The 17,751-nt window shown below is 34.1% G+C and overlaps 1 non-coding gene across 1 annotated transcript; it reads right to left on the minus strand.

The window, feature by feature from the left end:
• Positions 1 to 6,879: 6,879 nt before the first annotated feature.
• Positions 6,880 to 6,952, minus strand: Trnaf-gaa (transfer RNA phenylalanine (anticodon GAA)). The gene has a single exon. It is a non-coding gene; the product is annotated as a tRNA-Phe (tRNA).
• Positions 6,953 to 17,751: the final 10,799 nt, after the last annotated feature.

A 17,751-nucleotide genomic window follows, 5' to 3' on the forward strand; every position in this document is an offset into this window, starting at 1 on the left:
TTTGAAATTGTTTTAAGAATGCACTTGTTTTTCGAAAAGCGGCGTTGAAGCATTGTTTAATAAGTGCGTAATTTCCACCACACTCTCATTAACGCTTTACTTTTCAGTTATGTTCGTATTACAAACAAGTGCGTTGAATTCCGGAAGTGATAAAATGACATTTCTTCTAAACAAGTCTCTCTTCTCTTGATCCCATTGTATTTTTGTGTAGCTATTAAAATTGAATTTTCCTTTGCTATCTCTTGCATTGAAAGAAAATTGAATTCAAGTAAAGTATGATCTGAGAAAACATTGTAAATAAAATCTGGAAAGTAGATAGTCTCTTATAACAAAGGAGTTAATTTGCCAGAAATCACTATGTTAACATTGCAAATAATCTATTGTTGAGCAACCGTTATGGTCGTGAAACGTAAATCCGCCATAATCATTTAAGCGACCGTTGCAAATGCGTAATTTTGTAGCCTTACACTAATCAAGCATCTGCAACCCATGGTTGTTAAAAACCTTATCTACACTTTTTCGTTCAATATGCACATCAGGGATATAATTTTCACAACCGAATTCTGTATTTCCATGGACATACAGAATAAAGTCTGGCATTAAACTAACGCGAGCGTTAAAATCGCCTCCAACCAGAACTGTACCCAACGCTTGAAAATCATTTATGTCTGCCTGTAGTTTCTCAAACAGATTACAATTGATGACATCATAAGCCGGAGACCTTTCACCCCACAAATATACGGCGCACAAATATATATAAGACTCAATGTTAAAATAATTGCAACTAAGCCTTAACCATGTTATCGTGTCATGATGATTTTTCACTGCCTCGATAACTGGTGCTAACTCACGTTTAGTGCGATACAATGCCACCGCTGTTGACTATTCAATATATAGAAGGAATATATTCATTACACCAATAAAAGTATACAATCAATTAAAAGTGTTGGTTTTTAGATATTTTCGTTGCTTATATCATTTCTTGCGTCAGTGGAGACAATTCTGCATGTATACATGTAGCTACTGATGCAGGGTATGAGTACTGTCTTTATGAAATTCTTGTAAATAACATTATCAATAAATTCTGAGAATTATTTGGAAAATACAGAAAACAAATGCATAAGAAGATCCTTTGAAAAAAAAAACTCGCTGATTGGACTCTTCAATATACAAAAGGAAACTGACCATTAAACCAACAAATACAATTGTTGGCTTTAGTATCTTCTTAGGTACACCATTTCTCAGAGCAGCTGTATGTACCGATATGTATGTTTATACAAACTTACTTCTGAATTTGATAGGAATTTTTCTACAATGTAGATGTTTATGAAACTTCTCACAGTTTTAAATACACATATGCTCTACAATGTGGTGAAATAAAAATATATAGGTCCGTGTGCTTAATTTTGAGATATTTCCGCACATTTCAGGCTAATTTAAAGACATTATTTTGAATAATTTAACATGACAGATGTTTTCATATCACATTTTAACTTCAGAAAGATAGTAACAGTGTCGTTGTAATATAAATTTCCTCTTGTGTGGCCATTAATTCATAAAAATAATTGACATCTTCCGTACGCCGAATCCAGGCTTAACTACGTGTTCATGATAATTTGCGTTACGCCAGCACTTCCGGATAATCAAACGAGCAGAACTGCTTTAAAGCGAGAGTATTGAAACAACTCGAGCAGAAGAGTTCAAACTGAAATATTAATAAAACGTAGAAGTCGTGCTGAATGATATGGAGAGATCGAACTATAACAGCTCTGATTGAAGGTACGTTGAGTTTTACGGCCGCCACGCGGCACAAAAACGCTGTTGTAATAATGAAATATAAAAAGTGGAAAATACAGGTCGTCCAACACGACATCATTTTAAACAAAAATGTAATGTTGCAGGCTCTGTTTGATTGAGCCTGTTCATGGACGGTAATGGAATTGCAAGCTACCGTCCGCGCCTTCTAGCCCCCGGGTTGAGCAGAACGTAACATTTACACATGTTATAAATTCCAGAAAATAATTTAGAGATTTCCACAGATGTATTCATTCGGCAGTGCAAGTTGAACCTTCAATGATACACAGAGTGCATTCCATGAACAGCGGCATTATGCCCCTCTCCCCCCCCCCCCGTTGTATTAATGATTTTGCCCTAAACGAGAAAACAATTAACAGAACTAAACAAACTAGAACTAATGGATGGGATCTGTGGTTATGGAGCCTGTATATCGCAGACACTGCCAAAAGACAAGATTAAAAAGTAGGCACCATATCCAAGAGGTGATTAAACAATATCTAAAGCTATTAAAGCGGGAGTATTGGAACCATCCAGGACGAAATGTTCGAGCTGAAAAATTAAACAGTACACTTACCCAGCATGAATGTAATGCACTGAAAAATCACACATAGTGATGAATTGTGATGATCAAAGTAAATATTCTTCTATGATAGTGACATTGCAATCGCAAACAATTATCACACTTATCAGAAATCTAAAGAAACAGGGAATTCCAGTTTATTTGTAATCTGTTGCACAATTGTTGTATTTGATTGATCCCATTATAGAATTTCCCTTGACGCAGCTGTCAATGAGATATGGCTGCGTGACAAAATTGGCAAAATTTATAAAATATTTCATAACAATCATGATATTATACATTTATTTATTTATTTGGGTTTTACGGCATACCTACACTGTATAGGTTATATGGCGCCAAACAGGACTTCAAATTTTGGTTTCACATCTCATTTACATCGAAATAAAAACATGAGGTATGGAATCAAAATTTGCATACCTGCTGGAATCACAGAGTTACATCAAAACCAAGTGTTAAGACCCTATTAGTCGCCTCTTACGATCATGCAAGGGTAAGGCAGTGGTTCCAATTCTTTTCATACATCGTCCCAGAACCACATGTGGAAATATTATTCATAACAATCATAACAGTAAATAACATCATGTAACATCATGCAACCAAATAGTAATAAACAGCAATGTAGCATAAATATAACAAGACATCTATGAAAGTTCCATCTATGTTACTTCTGTGACTAGCACATGAAAAGTATAATATTATGCTATGTATAATGCCGTTCTGTTATGTTCTGTTCTGATATCGATTACGATTTCTAAAATCTGTCATTGAGATATATTTTTAAATTGAAGCACGTAGATTTCTATATATGGGTAGCAGTATATCATCATGCGCGGATTAGTTAGTCTCCTATATATAATGCGTGAACACCACATAACTATGATTAACTCTGGAGCAGAAAATAATAAAATTTGCTCTTGTTACAAGAACAATATAACGAAACAAGATGTACCATTACGTAGCATGATAATACTTATGATATCAAACATTTGTCAGAGAAGAAAAACAAATGTATAACACATTGATGTTGTATAGCTGTTTGTTACTAGTTGTTTACATGATAAAATCGTGTTATTTAATTGCATGAGTTATCTGAATAATGTTATAATTGTTTTTAATTTGGCCAATTTTCTCACTCGGCTTTATATTCTTGAAAACTTTTTGAGCCGGTCCCAAGATTAAGTCTATAATGAGATAAATCAAAAAGAACAAATAGATAAACATATAACACGGTTCGTCCCTTTGTGTATTTTCACGGCATAAATACATTTTAGCTTTAGTGAAACCAAGATATTTTCCATTGTTTCACTGGTTTTTCAGATACATTTATTCTTGTGCAGTGACTGAAAACAGATACCATCTGAATGGTGAATAATGAAATAAAACGTATCAATTTTCGTATAAAATTTACCACAGGCGCAGTGTCCATTTACTGTTTGATCCGTCTTTTCCTAAATATGCTTTTTTCTTGATTACACAGCAATACTGATACTATATACCATTCTGCAGAACTCCGAGGGTAGCAACAGGCGCATTTTACAGTTTCAAAAATTTATATCTTGATTAATTCCAAAATAATCGTCAAAAACGACTTGGAATGAGTATTTTCCGTTGTAAGTTTCAGCCATTTTGGCACTGTAGTTTTCTAAACCTGAATTTTACTTTGTATGTAATGGATTGTTTGAATTTCAGGATAGTCTTAAGAAGGTAAAAAGCAACATTAATATGCAACGACTTTGTCAAAATTCTAATAAATATGTTTTTCGAAATTGTGACTTTGATTTTTTTACATGAAAATAACATTAGCAAAGATATTTCAAAGATAGAAATTATATATATATATATATATATATATATATATATATATATATATATATATATATATATATGTATGTATATTGCATTTTCAGGTATCGCAAATTGTGGCCAGGAAGTTTATTGGTAACACGCTTGACAGTCGATTAAAAGGTCCTGGGTTCGAATCCCGGTCTAGACACTGGTAATTTCTGAGAGACTCTTGAGTGTCTCCCACCTGTCCAGAGGTCCAGAGGTCAGTATTTGTTCTACCCAGGAAAGATGGCTTCGCGTGTATCGGTACTACACACCGGGTACGTTAAAGAACCATACTGTCTATTCGTAAAGAACTAGATTTTATTAAAGGGTTTTTTCTCTATCTCTCTCTCTCTCTTTCTGTTCTGGGGACTTTCTGTCTTTCTGTCACTCTGGTCAGATCATTCTGTGTCTGTGCAAGTAGAGAATAAATTTGGCTCCCTGAGTTGCTGCCTATTATGGAAAGCGCCTTTGAACGTGTTTGACATGAAAAAGGTGCTATATAATATATCTAATGTAATAAAATAAAATAAAATAAAATAAAATGTTTTAACACTTCCATCCCCCCCCCCCAAAGAAAAACGATAAAAAAATCTTTCCGAGTTCATGGCTTTGACTTAGTTGTTATTAAGCACAGACATTACCTAATTAGTTAGCTGAAAGAAAAAAAACTTAAGGGTCTGAAAAAGCTCAAATTAAATTAAGGTACGCGATAATGACCAACCTTCCTTGTAAATGTGTAGGCTCCCGCTCTCCTCGATGGAATAGCAGAAACAACAACTAAGACACAGATGAACGAATAAAATATATAAGGAAACTCTTTGGAAGCATATAATGCAACCATAAAGTAGAGTAATTATATATAGCAGACTCTGTTTGGTTGAGTTTGTTCATGACAGGTACTGTCCAGAAAGTGCAATATCCCCCATACCCTATAGCACCAGCTTAAGCAGAAATCTATTACTCAGATATGCGTTGTCTCATAAACTTTTAAAAGAGAAGTATTAACGTGCCGAAGAACTGCTATAGCCGATTAACATGTAATTTGTATTCTTTATCTTGTTTTAGAAAGAAAGAAAGCAAAAGATCGATGAGGCAGCTACATATAACCATATTTTCTTATCTCTAAGGTGAATCATAACCCTTACATATATCCCTGAGAATATGCAAAATTTCATACAGTTTGGATTTATTCTTAACATACCTTACAGTAATCTGATTACCGTATTTTACAATGTCTGTGTTCAGTCGATTAAATTCCACAGGAGATCCATCTAGACTCATTAATCAATTTAAGTTTGTTTTATTCCGAATGGTGTCTAGCTAATTCAGAAGTGTTAGTTGCAGATAAATTCCATAAAAGAATAGTATATACTCGATATTCATTTTAGCGTTTTATATTGGAAATACTTAGTCTTTCGAGATAAATAAAATATTTCAAGTTTCTATAATAATCATCTAGTGAGAGTCCTTCAAAACAAATACGTCTACCATAAAATCCTCTTTAACAGCACTTTCTTGACAAATTTACAATATCTCGTATCTCTGACTCTTAGTCTGTTGAGATGAGCCTAGAGAGAAACTGGTTTTCTGAGAAAATATCAGTGTCAGTATGAAGAATTAAATTATCATTATTACAGATTATTTGATCTCAACAGACTATGTAAGTCTAATAATCAACAGTCAGTAATGTAAACGGCCGACCAGTTATTAATATAGACTATACACTAAAACGTTAGTTAACCGAAAAATATTAGTATGGTTTTAACCACCCGTTTGAATGCTCATTAAATCTAATATGTTTCCCTTCTTTTTGTGAAAACTTTTACCATACTGTCAAAACGTGTGAACGATAATAATGAATTGTATATAACCTGATTTGAATACGTATAATTATTACAACAACGAGTTAATCATGTCTTGCAATAGATGATTTTATTGAAGATATGTATAAACTACAATATATAGATTAAGATAATCTGATTTCATTTTGTAGTTATAAAATGAATCAAAAAGTTTTGTATCGCTTTTTATTATTCTAGTAAAACAAAATACATGGAATTCAAAATTTGGAAGAAAAACATTAGTAGTTTGCTTATGAAATAAACATTAATGTTACTCGATTAATAACTAAGGCCTAGAAGACACCATTTTTGAAGCATTTGTCTTATCTCTATTCAAATACATACGTCGATGAAAAATATCCTTATAAAATACCCTACGGTTGCCGCTAATATGTCAATACTTTAAGTATTATTTCAGCCAAACAAAATTGTATGATACCAAACTGTCTGTACGGCCATGCTCATGATTCATCTGCGTAAAAAATAAACAGGAAGACGCATCAACAACTGGCAATTAAAAACACAGTGATTATTTAACGTTTAGATGTTTAGAACAGAAAGTTAATGTATCATTTAAATGACATAGCATTATCTGCTGTTTCCTCCGTCGACGGCAGAAACATTGTAACGTGCACGCAAAGAGACATTCCTAGTGTTCTATGATAACTTCAAATTTTACAATATGCTATGTCTCCCTGTTATTTCTGTTCAAAATGTCTCAGCAGATAATTTTACCTATACGGCTTCGTGTAGTAAAAAGGTTTATATGACCACTTTATATTCATATTTTTTTGCAAATGAAAAAGTATCAGCCGCCGAACGTTCCGTTCGCGCCGGAACCCGGGATCGAACCAGGGACCTTTAGATCTTCAGTCTAACGCTCTCCCAACTGAGCTATTCCGGCTGACGATTTTCATGAAAGTTGGAAAACATCCGATCAAACGTTGCATGCATCCTGTATTTCAGAGCAGATATCGGAAAATTATACAGAAAATAAGCTTGAAGCAATAACGCGGTCAAAGTTTACATTACATTTTCTTACATGGGTAACAGGCTGGTCTACTTGATATGGTACACGATAACTATGAATCAATCTAGAGCAGAAAATAATAAAATATAACCTAACATGACGCACCATAATCAGAATTTTTTTGAGACTTGTAGATCGTACATCGTATAAACACCAATATTTACAATATACATAGTCACGTTCATACAATTATAAAGAAAGTAACAAACATAATATTAACAACTAGAAATGAGAAAACATTACCTAGACATATAATATATAATATAATATAATGTTATTAACAAAAGAAGTGAGAATACAATGACATGTATACATTATAATGTATTATTGATAACCAAATTTCTGTTTTTCATTGCCTTTTTGATATATTTACACACATTAATAAGCTCATCTTGTTGGTCGAATTTAGTAATGAATGGAAACTGAAAACTGATGGATTTACGTACTGTCGCTTAATATATGTTTTCCTTATTTGTTGATAATATGGGCAAATACGAGATTTTTCCTCTAAGTCTCGTTTATTACAACACTAACAATAGCGTTCATTTCGTGGAATATTGTTACGGAAATATTTTCCCGTTTATATTCTTAAAGGATGTGCAGAAAGTCTTAGTCTAACAAAATAAAATCTAAGACTTCGAGGTAGTAAGTCTAAAAAGCATTCGTAGTCATGACTTGTTTTAAATATTCTATACATATCTAGTACTGAACTATTATTAACACTTCGCGCAATAAAAAGAGCGTACACAGATCGAGGGGTCGTGAGTTCGATCCCCGGACGGGCGTATGTTCTCCGTGACGATTTGAGCGGAGACATTGTGTGTAAAATCATTCGTCTTCAACCTTTTGATTCATGTGAGAAAGTTGGCAATTACTTGCGGAGAGTAGGTTTGTACTAGTACATATTCCATGAACATTGGTTAGGTTAACTACTCGCCGTAACATAACTGAAATATTGTTGGAAAACTTACTTCCAATGCTAAAGACTTCACCATGTGTAAACCCCACTATATAGTAGTTAATTGATAACTTTGATATCTTCAATCTTTGTATTCACTCTAGTTGTTTTACATACATGTGTTTGAATCTATGTAGGACAAAACGACGACTTTGTTTACGAAAAAACTAAAACATTTTTCGTGTGTATTACATTATGCTTATAACACTCTTTACAATAAAGCCATTTTCGAGTGTATTGAACCATATAGATTACTGTACATTTATCCTTTTGTTCTATGTATAAGTCTATATATAGGCCTACTCAGGCCATCTTTACCTTCAACAATATTTTTAAAAATCATACTTCCTCTGTGGACCAACTTATATTACAGATGATTCCTGAAAGCACATCTAATTTCACTCTGTCACATGATTTAATCATATTTTACTGCTTTTGAAAATATTGTCACTTACTTTGATCGTCTTCAGCTCTCAAAACACAACCGTTGGAAGACCTAAATGTATTTTATACCTCATCTATCATTGTTCATTTCTTTCATGCGTGATTGTTAAGTTGCCAGATATATAGAAGAGATTTCATCGAAACGGAAACAACATTTTTGATCTACTTTTTTTATAGAAAGTAATTGTTGATTTCATACTCCCGGTTCAATCTTTTGTTACTTGAAACCTATAGAAAATCAATATATCTGTATTACATGTATAAATGATAGCACAATTAAGTTATTAACAATTTTCGTTTTTCACATTTTTCTAGACTTTGAGACATTATGCTTGTATGTTGGCAGTACAGGTTTGTCTCTTGCCATCTTTAACTTCAACAACACATATCACACCGTGAAATTTTGTGGGTTTTAACTTTTAAAAAATAATCCGGTTGTTAACATATTTCACTACAGAAAAAGCCGCAATTTACCAAGGGCATTCCCATCTTTTAATCCATACTATTATTATTATTCTAAAACAACTAAGTGACTCATCGTCACAACACAACGAGAGTGAGTCACTGTTTTATTAAAAATGATATATCATATCATACATATACATACATTCAATTTACAATTTCATACATTTACATTTGACAGTAAAAGACCTGAGAATGATCACCTTTTAACAATATCGTGTATCATAATAAATACAAAAACAACATACGCAAGAATGATGATTTATTTGAATAATTATTTCTTATATCATAATGTCATATATGTTCCTGGATAGGAAATTATACAGATTCAGAATGAAACAATCTTGCGTTTCTGGGGAATTAGTGAGAATGGCGAAATTTATAGAGAATTATTCAATAGTTTTCCCTATTATTATTACGGACTTTTAAAGCACTTGCGGATATGATGATAAACGATCGCACTGTAGACGATATATTTCGTGAGGTTGAAAGTACCCGCAAGGCACGAAATAACTGGCTATGTTCTCCGATTTTGTTAAACTTTTCGTCATATGGACAGACCATCAGATTCTTTCACTGGTTGTAGGTGCAGATGGTAATTTTCGGTCTCGGGGGTAACTGTTTAGGCGGTAACGCAAATGATAAGCATACATTAAGGGAATATCTTAAAGCTTTTGTAACACGACAAGCTTATGACTAATGATTATGTTTATATGATTTATTGGCCTTTATTCGCATCTGACATTAATCTGAAGGCTTGAACCTGTTTTTGACCCTGAGGAAAATCTGAAATAACGGTGCGGAAGGCAAGAATCTGATAAATGTGTTAGGACATTGAGAGATATAGAAACGGACAGACAGACAGACTGTTATATGGAACAAGAGCTCGTAGAACACAAAATGCCCCCACCCCCTGATGCATCCAGTATTTGCACAAGCAACAGAAATTATTTGGCCACTGTGCACTGGACGTTTGGCCTACTGACCTCAAATCAATAATTGTGGGTAATTTACCAGTCATAGGTGACCTCTGTATCAAATCTGATCTTAGACCAAAGCATTCTCTAGTTATTTGACAACATATGTTCTACTGTTCAAAGTCAATGTGACCTTGACCTTTCTAAGTTATCGTCCAGAAACTGTTTACATTTTCACTGTGACCTTGACCTTTGACCTATTGACCTCAAAATCAACAGAGATAATTTGCATGTCATGATCATCATCCATCTCAAGTTTTGTGATCCTAGGCCTTAGCGTTCTCAAGTTATCATCCGGAAACCTTTTAACTAGTTCGGGTACTGTGACCTTTTCCTTTGACCTAATGACCTCAAAATAAATAAGGGTCATTTGACCAACCTCCTTATCAAATTTCACGATTCTAGGACTAAGTCTTCTTGAGTAATCATCCGGAAACCGATTGGTCAACATACCGACCGACCGATCGATAGACCGACCGACATCTGCAAAACAATTTACTCCTCCTTCTTCGAAGGGGGTCATAAAAATTAGATTTCACAACCCATGAGCATCCACTTTACTACTTATAACATAGTTTTCGGAAAGATAGCTGTCAGCTATTCAGTGAATAAAACTATTCAAAAACCAAACTTTAAAAGTACCTGTCTTAGTGTTGTCCAATTTTTCTATAATCTGACAAATTCAAGGGTCGTAACTCTCAAATATGCACATTTGTTTCATTTCAGAACACCCAGACTAATAAATAATTTCCTCCGACATACATTTCGCATAAAATGATGGAATATTTATATTACATAAATAAGTATATGGTGGATTTTGTATACCAGTGCCTTTTATAAATGATTTCAAGAGACATTACTCTGACCCTTATAATTTACCATAAAAGGGTGGGTAGAGGTGGGTTCTACATCTAAAATGTTTCCTTATATATCATAGTAATGTGTCAGATAAAGATCCAAACTCTTCTAACATGTGCTTAGATTTAAATTAAATTGAAAGAGGTCAACATTTTCAATCCTAATCACTCAGTAACCATTACAATCGCTCTTTTCAAAAAGTCAATAGAATTAACTATCAGTCCTGAAAAAGCCATATATGTAATTATGAAGTTCGAAAAAAACAAAAAAAGAATTAACTGAAAATCAATTTGAGGTTATGTCAGGTTAACTGTCAAACTATCAGTAATATTTCGCCAGTATAAATGAATGTTGCACCCGCAAAATGAATCTTTTATACGATATTTAAAAATAAATAAAGGGATGATCATGTAAATAATGCCGTATATACAAAGTAAAGGACAATACACTGTCTATATACTATTTTTGTTGATTTCTCTGTACAGTCAATCCACGAAGTTTAGTATCAACGACTAGATAAATATTCCATTCATTTTAGGTTCAAAAAGTCACATATCATCTGATTGCCTTTCCGAAGAAAAGAGCCGCCCATTAAAGGAATTTAGTGCCAACAAGCTCTGAAACTGCCTATTAACGAGTCCTTCGACTGATGTGTCTTTCGCCTATCCCGTTAATGTTCTAACTGAAACTTATAACGGATCATAATCTATTTTTTTAATATAGCCTTTAGGGATAGTACATATACCGTTGAAGCTTCTGTTATGATAACCATAATTATGTACTTATCATCGATAAAAGTAACATCCACTTTCACGAGCAACTTCAGCATCCCTGATATATTTATACTGGATTGGCTTACCGTTGATACAGGTCATATGTTTCAACTAAGAAAAATATCGGTCTGATTTGACTATATTTACAAAATATGAACACATATGACTACAGAATACGGTAATATCCGTAATTCTTTTGGAAATTCTCCACGTACATTTGTAATACATAGTGTGCATAGGAAATTTATTTTCTCAAACTACAAAAGAGTCAACCACAACTTCCAAAGATTATATACAGCACATAATTTTCCTGTATCTGCAATATACAACGTTCTGGATACATGTATGTTTTTTTCATTGTTCCAAATTTATCAAATGGAATAGGTCAGATGGGAGAGCTTAAGGAGGAATATCTAAAGTTCTTTGGTTCGATCCGGGGCTCTGGAGCGTTTGGCGGGTGATACATTTTTTCGGAATGATCGATTCCCTTTATTTGACACTTGCATTTAAATAATTCAAAATAATATTAATGGACAATAAAGAAAAGTTAATGATCGAAATGAATACTCCATTTTCCTGTACATCAACCATTATTCATCATTGTCATCCGTCATCATCAGCGTTCTTCATTTTCATTACTCATCATTATCATTCATCATCATGATTCATCGTCATCATCATCATCATTATCGAAAATCATCATCATTCATCATCACCACTTATCATCATTATTATTCAAGGTCATCATTCATGATAACCATCATCAAACCACCCCATTTCGTCATTTATCTTCACCATTTATTACTTTCATTATCACCATCATTATCATCATAACATATTGTCTTTATAATGAAAATGAAATAAATTTGTTATTGACTTGTAAAACATAACAAGTGCCAATATAATTATCGATAAATTTGAAAGGAAAGATTACAGCCATACAATAAAACACTTTTTGACAATCAGCAAGAGAATATGATCTTATAGACACAGACAGAGCCCATGGTGGTATATTAAATAACTTTGTATTATTCTTTATAAATCTAGTTTAACTAGTAATGATGAAATATACTAAATAAGTTCCGCGAGGCCAAATATTTTGAATGACAAACTAGGCAATTCTGATCTTTAGCTGGCATTCGCCAAACCTTGTTCAAATAAGTTCATTATATTTCATTTATTTTCTTCATTCGAACATTGTTTTTATTTCATCATAGAAGATAAAACAAAACAAATGTTAAGATACAGTAAAAACCCGGCACGATAATTCAAACGATAACATGTTTGATAATTATGAGTTTTCTTCAATAAAACGTTTCAATATAGAAAATATTTTTGTATAACTTTACAGTATGCACTTAACTTCTATCATTGACAACCATTTTGAGTTCAGCGATGCATGAGAACCATAACAATCAAACGATAATATAAACATGCTGTCGTTTAAATTATTGTGTGGGAGTGGTACTATAGTTTAATTGACTTCGCACCCTTACCTGTCAGTCAGTTATAACATCGACCAATTAGACCAGTGTATGCATAATCCATAATGCGTTAGCTTATTGTAGCCGTCGATGTGCCTAATGAAGTTGGACATTGCACAAACAAAGCAAGATCGCCTGATGAACCATCGAGACGATCTTTGCCTAGTTCCTGTAAACCAAACGCTAACCTGACACATATCAAATGTTATATTTTTGAAAGAGCAGCCATCACGTTATCCATACCACTAGAACAACGCTCCTATTTATCAAATGAAATGTAGCTTGTAATTACGTCTATCAATGGATCATCTCTCACATGTATCAAACTGACGTAAATGCACAAAATCACGATATTTTAAAACTACCTTATATGATGGCAATATTTCGGCAGTCATTGCTTAAAGATGGTGTGAGATAAGCAACAAAATGGAGTATATTCCACATTATCTTGTTAAATTGTTTTTATGTTTTGTTTTGTTTTTGTTGGGTTAAACGTCCCACCAACACAATTATAAGTCAAATGGCGACTTTCAATCTTTGATAGTGTAGGAAGACCCCAAGTGCCCCTCCGTGCATTATTTCATCACGGGCTGGCCCCTGAGTAGAACCACTGACCTTCCGTAAGCCAGCTGGATAGGTTCCTCACATAAAGAAGTCAACGCCCCGAGTGATGCTTACAAAACCTCTATACATTTTAATTTTTATAATATGCCCGCCACAAAAACATGCACCCACGCACGCACTCACATCCAAAAACGACACTGATGTATAGACAACTTATTGTAGCAAACTTATTTCCAACCCCAACGTAAAAAAATATCGTGAGGCCCGTGAATGTCCGGTTTCGCACACATGAATCTCCTTGCTTCAGTAATTGAAAAGGAACTGTAAAAATCGTCTAGCTTCATTTCCGGAAAGTAGATCAGTAAGTCAAGGTCATCTAATGTCGCGGTTCAAATCTTTACACACGACAATGCTACATGCCAAGCATACAAGCTCTAGGTCTTTGGGGGGAGATTGTAAGTCGCGACCGCGAGATAAATTTCTTGATCAAGAGACAGATCTTGGAAACGAGATAGTAAGTCGATGCCACGAATTTAGTGGTGGAAACTAGAGAGTCAATCGTGCATATGAGATAACACTTCACCTCCTTGCCACCACAGAAACAAAAAATATTTCATTTTATTTCTTTTGATTTTCAGTTTACAAACAAAAATGAAAATTTCTAACTTCATGCGCTGGTGAGACACGAGAAAATCTTAACTTACTTTAATTAATTGTAATGGTTGTGAAAGTGCGTGGAGCATTCCCTTCGTCAATAAATTCTCTTGCTATCAGAGTCTTTGTCATTCTCGTAACTGCACAAAAGTGCAATGTTAATTGAATGCTACAGGATACATTAGAAATGTCTTGAAAGTGCTCCATTATGTGTTTGGCTAAATTCCTAGCCAAATTATCTGATGATTTCTCAGACAGGAAGAAAATAAGAAAAAAAAATACATTATTGGTATACTTGATTGACATGAAATCGGATAAATGGTCTTCGCATACTGATGGGTTTTTGTTGTGCTTGAGACGATTCTGCCTGATTTAAATCGTCATCATTTTGCCATGGCAACAAAGATTATCTGCACAACTACAAGATTTGGTAACATTTTTATTAACAGCAAATGTTGCTGTATCACTAAAAGTGTTTATATTTAGTGCAAACAGAATTTAACAGAAATGTTTGATTATTTTAAAAATATTGTGAATACCACTCCTTCATCCAACACTGATTTACACTCTAATTCCCCTTTTTAAACATTCCCTCTTATATCTATATCCCATCTTTTCTCCAGCACTGGTAAGCATGTCCCCTTTGTAATCAGCACTGACTTAAATACCCCTTCTTATCCAGCATTGATTCGAACACATCCCCTCTGATTAAAGTGCCCCCTATTTATCAAACACTGAATATCCAGTACTTGAAGATAACAGTGGAGGATGTTTGAACAAATTTAGTGCGCAGTTGCTAATGTTATTCATACAGTCGTGCTACAAACTGTAATTCAACACAAACAGTGCTGAAACCCTCCCCCACCCCACTACTGGCACCGGCATTTGTCTGTTCATCTGTCTATCCGGAAGGAAGTAATGGTTTTCACTTAGTCTCTAAATGTCCCTTCACAACTCCCATCTTTGTTGCAGTTCTTAAAGTTTTTTTGAGATGAGTCCTGTTTTATATTTTTACTTTGACAGAAGTGTGACAGTTTTCCTGCATTGTAAGTTTACAGATGAAATTTTAAAAAAAATGAAAATGGTCAAACAGGTGTCTCGAACTCACATCCCCGAGACTGGTAGCTGAATTTTTCGACAGACTCCCCCCTACGATGAAGACTTCGTCAAGGGACGAGTAAGAGTAAGTAAGAGTAGAAATCACTTTCACCTTTAACAAAATTGAAATCTATAGCCTGGCCTGGCCTCGCCTCGCCTCGCCCGACCCAGTCGAAAATTGGGCTCATCGGGCCAGGCTATGCCAGGCCAGGCCAGAGATTAGAACATGCCGAATTTTTCGACAGACTCCCCCCTACGATGAAGACTTCGTCATAGGACGAGTAAGAGTAAGTAAGAGTAGAAATCACTTTCACCTTTAACAAAATTGAAATCTATGGCCTGGCCCGGCCCAGTCGAAAATTGGGCTCATCGGGCCAGGCCGGGCCAGGCCAGGCCAGAGATTAGAACATGCCGCTATAGTACTGTTACATGCTGATTTATATGTAAAGGGCCAATAGGGAAAATCGGACAGAAACTGGGTTAGTTCGGACACAATAATGGGGTTACTCGGACACTTATATCGTTCGTGGGGTTCTTTGGACAGTTGTGTGTGTGTGTATTTATCTGAAGTTTTATTACAGAGTTGTATTTTCACATACAAAACCAATCGTAGTCACACGATAGTGTATTAATTTTCGTTGTCGGTAAGACTCGTCTACTGCAGCTATAACATGTGTGGAACTCTGCCAACTGAATAATAATACATTTGTAGTTCATCACATAGATCTACCGGTGTTCATTTTGTTTTAACTTTCTTATTTCTTTTTTCAACATAGCATTTTTGCCTTGCAACTTTTCTTTCGTCTTTTAGTTTTATTTCTTGTTCCTTTTTTATTTTAGTTTCTTGTATGCGATGAGACGTTATTTTTCTCTTAGCTGTCTGCTTTATTTTCGGGTTTCGGAAGCTGAAATAAGTCGTCGACATGGTTAGATACGTTCATGGTGTCAGTTTTGATGGCAGCAGGCGCTGATTCGATGGGAGTGGCACTCGTTTCTCCTACTAATGTTTCTAAGGAAACGTCGGAGGAATCAACGATGACTAATTCAATGCCTGAAGCACTTCCGCTGCTGTCACTACTTCTAAAACCATGTTCCCATCATCATCAGTAGTTCCGAAGACCATTGCTTGAGCACCAGTAATCTAAAAGAAATAAACAACAGTTTATGCATAGTTTCGTAACTGCTTTAAAATACATTCAGAAAGGAAGATCCCAGGAAAGCAAAAATGTCATCACCAGTCATCTGAATCATCATCATTTATAAATTTATTTATTCATCAGCTTCATCACCAATGTTATTAATCATTATTCATCACCTTTACTCATCATTGTCATTCTTTATTATAGTCGGTTTCCACTTTGATCAGTTATCACCATCATTCATCATATGAGAATGAGAATTCGTAAATATGATTTTGCTTGTAGTAATGAATATATTCTTAATAATTTCCACGAGGCTAACGTACAATTCTAAATGATGAGCTAGGCCTTTAGTTGTCATTCGCAAAGCTATGTTTAGATAAACTATAAATGTAAAATTGCGAGCTTCAATATAAAGATTTCTCTAAATTTATAGAATTTCTGAATCGTTATCGATTTCTAACAGTCCCAGGCTATTAAATAGTCATTTTCCAACATCTGAACTTAGAATCAATGCAACGATGTAGTACAGTAAAATGGTGTAAAAATACTTCAGAAAATGGGAAAAGCATGAAACTTGGTACATAACTACTTTAGGGAAAAATACTAAAAATGAGCATGAGACCCACTCCGAAAAATCCAATATGGCCGAAAAATCCAAGATGGCCGCCATATATGTATATATTTTCAAAAATACATAATATCATATATAAAATTTCTATTGACACTTACAGTTATCAGTATAATAAGCTTAAACCACCTGCCTGAATAAATCCAAACATATAATATTAACAAAAATACCGCTCTTCCAACAAAAATGAAAAAAGTTGTCTCCCTTGGATAAAATGTGATATTAAGCAGAAGAAAAGTCATAATGCATTTATATGAATCGAAATTAAGTATATAATGGTAACTGGCATATCAAGAAAGTTTAAAAATGCAACAGTCTTATGCAGAACTTTACAACAATTGTAAATTAATTAATTTTAAATACATTCGAACTTCGGTAACTGGAACCCATCAGGACCAACTAAATTTATTCGAATTATCGGTAGTACTAGTATGAGTGATCGAAAAATATATTATAAAGGAATTTGTTTGGGACCTGACGATAGATTATTGAAGAATGGTGTTCGAATTATGAGAGTTTGAGCAAACGAAGTTTTAGTCTGTAATGTGTATTAGTGAATAAATGACATGTGTTTCACTTTGTCATTAGTTTTCGTGACTCAGAATTTGTAAGTGTTGCTGTATTCATTTCA

The sequence above is a fragment of the Mercenaria mercenaria genome, chromosome 3 (assembly GCF_021730395.1).
Source record: "Mercenaria mercenaria strain notata chromosome 3, MADL_Memer_1, whole genome shotgun sequence".
NCBI lineage: Eukaryota > Metazoa > Mollusca > Bivalvia > Venerida > Veneridae > Mercenaria > Mercenaria mercenaria.